The sequence below is a fragment of the Erpetoichthys calabaricus genome, chromosome 17 (assembly GCF_900747795.2).
Source record: "Erpetoichthys calabaricus chromosome 17, fErpCal1.3, whole genome shotgun sequence".
Classification (NCBI taxonomy): domain Eukaryota; kingdom Metazoa; phylum Chordata; class Cladistia; order Polypteriformes; family Polypteridae; genus Erpetoichthys; species Erpetoichthys calabaricus.
Genome location: NC_041410.2, coordinates 16,375,924 through 16,382,924, shown reverse-complemented (window position 1 = coordinate 16,382,924; position 7,001 = coordinate 16,375,924).

Genomic DNA, 7,001 nt, shown 5'->3' with positions numbered 1-7,001 from the left:
GAAGTCTGTCCCAGAAAGCAACGAGCACAGGGACAAGCCCATATGCAGCATCACAATGCATTTCAAATCATACGACTGGCAAGTAGCATTTGGAACTTGTTTCTTAATATGCACCTATATTGTTATAGTCCAAAAATTCAAAAATAAAGTTCCATTAGATTTCTGGAATCTTCTTGTGAAAAATCATTCGCAGCAAAGTCTTCTTGTTTGTTTTTGTGTTGTTCTCTTCTTTGTTTTATAAAAAGTAAAACTTATAAATCCCTTATAATGCTCTTATCCCATTCAGGGTATTGGCATCAATGTAGGACCCTAACCCACTGCCTGGTGCAGGTGGCATCTGCACAGGGTCACTAAATAACCTAACGGACCCATTTTCGGGACATGAAAGGAAAACCCGCAGTGCTGGGAGAAAAACCTTATAAAGAACGTGCAGGGTCCACACCGGAAGGACTCTGGAGCTGTAGGAGCGTAGCGTCATACCACCTATTGCATTAAATGATATAAAAAAGACACTTAAGTGTTTGCTTATAATGGACAAATACAACCAGCAAAATAACATTGTTGACTGGAGAGCTTCTGTGCATGGAATGGTTTGTTGTTGTCTAAATCATTGCAATGTTTTAAAGTTAATACAGTCTTTGTCTTCTTTCGGCTGTTCCTGTTAGGGGTTGCCACAGCGGATCATCTTCTTCCATATCTTCCTGTACTCTTCATCTTGCCCGGTCACACCCATCACCTGCATGTCCTCTCTCACCACAATCCATAAACCTTCTCTTAGGCCTTCCTCTTCTCCTCTTCCCTGGTAGCTCTATCCTTAGCACCCTTCTCCCAATATACCCAGCATCTCTCTTCTGCACATGTCCAAACCAACACAATCTCACCTCTCTCAAACTGAGCTGACCCTCTAATGTTCGCATTTCTAATCCTGTCCGTCCTCGTCACACCCAAAGCATCTTTAACTCTGCCACCTCCAGTTCCATCTCCTGCTTTCTGGTCAGTTTCCAGTGTAGCCAAGTGTAATATGTTATTTATAATTTTGTTTTTTTATTTATGGACTTCCCCAAAAAGAGTTGATCCCTGTAATTAATTGTAATTAACCCTAATTGTGAATTTCCCATTGGGATTAATAAAGTATCTATCTATCTATCTATCTATCTATCTATCTATCTATCTATCTATCTATCTATCTATCTAATTAGTTAATAGCATACTAACAATATAACCTGTTGTAGTACGGGTGTTAATTAGCGTCACACCTCACAACCTGCGTGCATCACGTTTTTTGGCTCTAGTGCCAGAAGCGCGATGGACGCTGTTGGGATAAGTTGTGGTTTCAGTTTTTCCCTATTTTTATTTAATTTATTTTGTATTAATAATTTGTAATTGATTTCATGTATTATTTAATAGGCAAAAGGGAGTGTCCTCACAGGTGGCGCAGTGGTAGTGCTGCTGCTTTGCAGTAAGGAGACTGTGGATGATTGTGGGTTCGCTTCCCGGTTCCTCCCTGTGTGGATAGTGCTTTGAGTACTGAGAAAAGCGCAATATAAATGTAATGAATTATTATTAGAAGACGTTTATGCGACGCCCTGTCCATTTTTTTTTCCTTTTCTTTTGGAAAAGTATGCTATATATTTTATTCTTTTCTTTTTCTTTTTTATTTTTTGTTAAGATAAATGTAATTATACACTGTAAAATTAGGAATTTTTTGTATAAAGCTATGTGTATTGTAAATAGTTCTCTCTTGAAAATTTGAGTAATTTATTTTTGTAAATAGTTTCATATGCAATGTGTTTGTATAAATAAAATGGGGAGAAGCGCGGTGGAGGCTGTGGGGGCAGAGGGGAGAAGACACTTATGTGATGCCCTGTCCATTTTTTTCGTTTTGTTTTGGAAAGTTTCTTGAAGAGGAAGATTAAAGCTTCTGTTTTAACCCTACATGCCTACGTGACAATCATTTACACGACAGTTGCAGTCAGTTACACAGGCCCATATAACATACAGTAGCTGGTCTCACTACTATCCTGCAGACCTTCTCTTTCACTCTTCCTGATACCCGTCTGTCACAAGTGACTCCTTTTTTAAAATGTTTATGGATGAACTGTATGAATTAAATGTGTACAAAATCATCTGTCGTTTTCAACTGAAAATGCTGATGCATGATACATGTAGTGCAGACTTCACCCTACTTGACAGCTAAATGAATCTGAAGGATGTTATTCCCAATCATGTTTTGTAGAAGACCAACGCAGATATCCGTGGGTCAGGCAGTCATAAAAAACAAAAAAAAAAAAAAACAAACAAACACACTCCACTTGTGATGGAGGATGTATGCTGAAAGGTAGATTTCTGAATTATGTTCTTCAAAATTATCGTGGGCTTGGAGAGCAGTATTGATTTTAAAAATGACTGAGGCAGACCTCATGCTGCAATCCTCGAAGATGGCTTCAAGGCTGGAAACTAAAGTTGTGCGTGCCTGTGGAAAATAAATAAATAAATGAATGAATGCAATCCCTAACGCTGGCTTTATTTCAAAAACTCAGAAAGTCATCAATCATGAAAATACTAATCACAATAAGTACACGGCAAACGTGCAGGCCGTGTCCAGTGAGATGCTCCAACTGGGTTAGCAACTAGGGAAATGAGCACAATACACAGCTGATTAGCAAGCAAACCTTTGGGAATGTAGGATTGTGTACCAGGTGGCAGCAGAGGCACTCTCCTGGAGGAAGACGAAGAAGAAGATGATGATGGTGATGATGAAGGAAGGCTTGAATGAGTGGCAAAGGATGATCCATCCATCCATCCATTTTCCAACCTGCTGAATCCGAACACAGGGGTCTGCTGGAGCCAATCCCAGCCAACACAGGGCACAAGGCAGGAACCAATCCCAGACAGGGTGCCAACCCACCGCAGGCAAAGGATGATTTGGTTTCAAAATCATTAATTAAGTTCTTATAGGCAAGAGCACAGGCAAAGTAAGGATCCTAGTCTTCTCTGCTGCATGCATAACTGTACAAAATAAAGAAATGTTAATATATACACTGTACAGCTTCTCATAGAAAGTGTATATATATATATATATATATATATGTACAGGGGGTCCTCGGGTTAGGACACAGTTCCATTGCTACAACAGTGATGTAACCCGAATTTTGGTGTAAGTCGAAACACACCCTAGCCTAAGTCACGTACCTATACTAACACATTTGCAAAATCCTAATCTAGAACATAAAAACACAACTAAACCAAAGGAAAAGGTCATAAATATACTGTACTGTAATAACAAAAAAATTAGTGTAAAAAAATCCTTGCCTTTAATTCCTTCTCAAGTCTCAATTTTGTTTAAGTTTTTATGGGAGTGAGCGTTGTAAACTCGAAACGTCATATGTCGAGACGTTGTAACCCAAGAACCCTATTTATAAGTATAAATATAAATATGTATATATATATATATATATATATAGCCATCCATCCATTCATTATCCAACCCGCTATATCCGAACACAGGGTCACGGGGGTCTGCTGGAGCCAATCCCAGCCAGCAAGGCAGGAAACAAACCCCGTGTTGTGCCTGTGGGGTTCACAGGGAAGACGTGCCCCACATGTGAAGAAAAATAAAAAGTCTTTGAACTTTTACACGTGCATCAGTGTGAATCTGTGCCGGGTCAGGCGCGTATATAGCGCCTTATTCACTATATATATATATATATATATATATATATATATATATATATATATATAGAATGCCCAGAAAATATGTGAAATATTAATCGTTTCATACTTTGGCGTCCAATTTTTGGCATTCTATATATTGCCTAGACATTCTATACAACGCCTGCTTTTCATACATTGCCGGTAACATGTTATAAATAAATAAATATAAATAAATAAATATATATGGAGTAGATATATATAATATAAATATATATATCTACTCCACAATGCACCATGTCAGGTAACACCAGCTCCACAAAAACAATATGCAAAAAGAAAGAAGAATTCTAAAAAGCCAAAGACAAAAAATCAAGCAGTTCCCACAGACAACCCAACAATGGAAGACAGATTGTTATGTTACAGTCAGGCTCTGTCCCCTGGCTTATGATTATTATCCACTTTATTGTCGTTTTTGTGATTTTTAAGTTATTCTTTGTCTTTTGTGTTTTTATGTAATTGTTGTTGATATTGTTACATTTACTTAGTATTTCTATTTTGTGTATTTAAGTTGTCTGAATCTATTTCATCTGCTTTCTGGGAGGACCCCCCTTAAGGTGTGGGGCCACGACGTCACAAGCTTATATTGAGGTTGAGGACTTGGTCTCTGTAGAGTGTCACTGAATTCTGCAGGCGAGTATTGCGTTGATCTTTATTGATTTTTTGGCTCGCTGAGTTTTCGCTATTGCTTATTGGGTTTTGTTTCTGGATTGTGGATTTGAATCCGTTTTGTATTGGATCTTGAATTTAAGACAATTCCTTTTTACCAGTTTTATATCTTTCCCAATTTTTCTGACTATGTGAATAAATGATTGATTTATAAAGATTCTTGAGCCGTGTCCGCTAAGCCAGAGGTTTTATGGTTTTCCTCTCCCTTGAAGGGTTCTTTTGTATATCCAGGATATTTAAAAGAATTTTTTGCAGTTTTAAAGCCAGTGCCCCATTTTGGATGCGTGTTGAGTTTGAGTTTGGGGTCTGGCTGCCGAGGGTGAGGCTTGTTTCTTGGCTGACCTTTTTTTTGGTTTTATTTTCATATTTTGTGGCCTGCAACCTTTTTCGTCATTTGGTGTTGCTGCATCACAACAGAGATACAATGATTGACCACCAAGAACTGACTACGTTTTGGCTTAGTAGGCCTCACTCCGTGTTCCACGTCGGCTTTACAGTTGACTTTGCCTGGTAATCTCATTAAAATAAATGGAGCGAAGTGAGCTTCCTGACCTCTCCTGAGCCATTTGCTTACAGAGTTGAAAGGTAGTGGCCATGACATTCACTGCAGCAAGAAATCATACATCTAAGATCACTTTAAACGTCTGTTCAGTGTAACATCTTAAATTCTATATGAGATAAATTTAATTATTCTTAAATATGCTGTATGATACACATCAATTTCGCAAGGGTTAACACCTGAAAGCATATCTATGAAAACAATGTCTCATACGTACACTGTGAAATGTGAATATTACATTCTAAGAGTTACTTTAACACTGGCAGGTTTGCCGTGTATACTTCTATGATGTATGGATTGCATAACTTCAGGATTTCTATAATCAATTGTAAAAAAGACGCAGTTAAGAAAGATCAGAAACACTCACCTGAGCTTACGGAGGCAAGTGGAATTAATTTACATATTGACATCTCTCTGAAATCAAAGATGCCTGAGCTACAAAGCAGCCCGCAAATCAATCAGCGAACTTGTCAGACATCAATGCGTGGATATCCTCTGGTTTACCGCTTTTCTCCTGCATTATCCTCCAATATTACAGAGTGTTCAAAGCTCACAGACGCATACAGTAAATACTTTCAACCTGACTCCACGTAATCAATAAGGACTTCCGCAGTTTCTCTAAGCCATTTTTAGATTGTTTCTCATATTATTTTATTTTTTACATTTGAATTCTACGCAGTTATTTGTGCAGATTTGCATCTTAAAATATGAAACCGTGAGACCTGCTTTCTTACTAAAGGCAAAATAAAACCACACTGCAAAATACGACCGTAAGTAGCGTCAATAAAACCCTTTTATCTGGGCAGTTAGGGAGAGCCACAGGAATCTCTCAGCCCATCCACTGGTAACACTTTAGTTTAACATTCTGGGATCCGAAATTAAAGGCAGACGATACAGATGATGAGATGCAAAACATGTCCTAGTGATGCACTGGGATGTATCATCAGTGACGGGACCTGGGGACCTTGGTGGTTTCAGGTCTTTCAACGTCAGAACCGCTCTTCCAGGTGACACCCACCAGGGGTTTATTATAACCTGATTGTCCACAGGCCTACCATCTTATTCCAAAGCCTACTAGAGGCTCTCACTGCAGTTTTCTGTTTTCTCTGTTATAACATACCAGTTAGCCATCCGCCCAACCAAACATTTACAAACCCAGCTGATTCAGTTATAGGGAAGCATAATGGAAGGAACCAACACTAGATGGGGTGTCACTGCATCAATGGGTATATTTAGACACACACTCCTACAATCACCAGGAGCAGGCCAGTTGAGAGCAAATGTCCAAAAGTAACATGGAGCGGCACCACCTGACGGGACTCTAAATGACTTCTACCTGGACAGCACATCAAGTGTAATAATAGCAGTCGTTGAACCCCTAGCACCCTAAGGATCTTATTCTGTCTATTAAACTAAGATTAAAATCTATCTATCTATCTATCTATCTATCTATCTATCTATCTATCTATCTATCTATCTATCTATCTATCTATCTATCTATCTATCTATCTATCTATCTATCTATCTTATCCTGCCGACTATACTAAAAATAAAATCAATCAATCTATCTATCTATCTATCTATCTATCTATCTATCTATCTATCTATCTATCTATCTATCTATCTATCTATCTATCTATCTATCTATCTATCTATCTATCTATCAATCAATCTATCTATCTATCTATCTATCTATCTATCTATCTATCTATCTATCTATCTATCTATCTATCTATCTATCTATCTATCTATCTATCTATCTATCTATCTATCTATCTATCTAATCCTACCAACTCTACTAAAATTAAAATCCATCATCTATCTATCTTATCCTACTGACTATACTAAAATTAAAATCTATCTATCTATCTATCTATCTATCTATCTATCTATCTATCTATCTATCTATCTATCTATCTATCTATCTATCTATCTATCTATCTATCTACAGTTAGGTCCATAAATATTTGGACAGAGACAACTTTTTCCTAATTTTGGTTCTGTACATTACCACAATGAATTTTAAATGAAACAACTCCGATGCAGTTGAAGTGCAGACTTT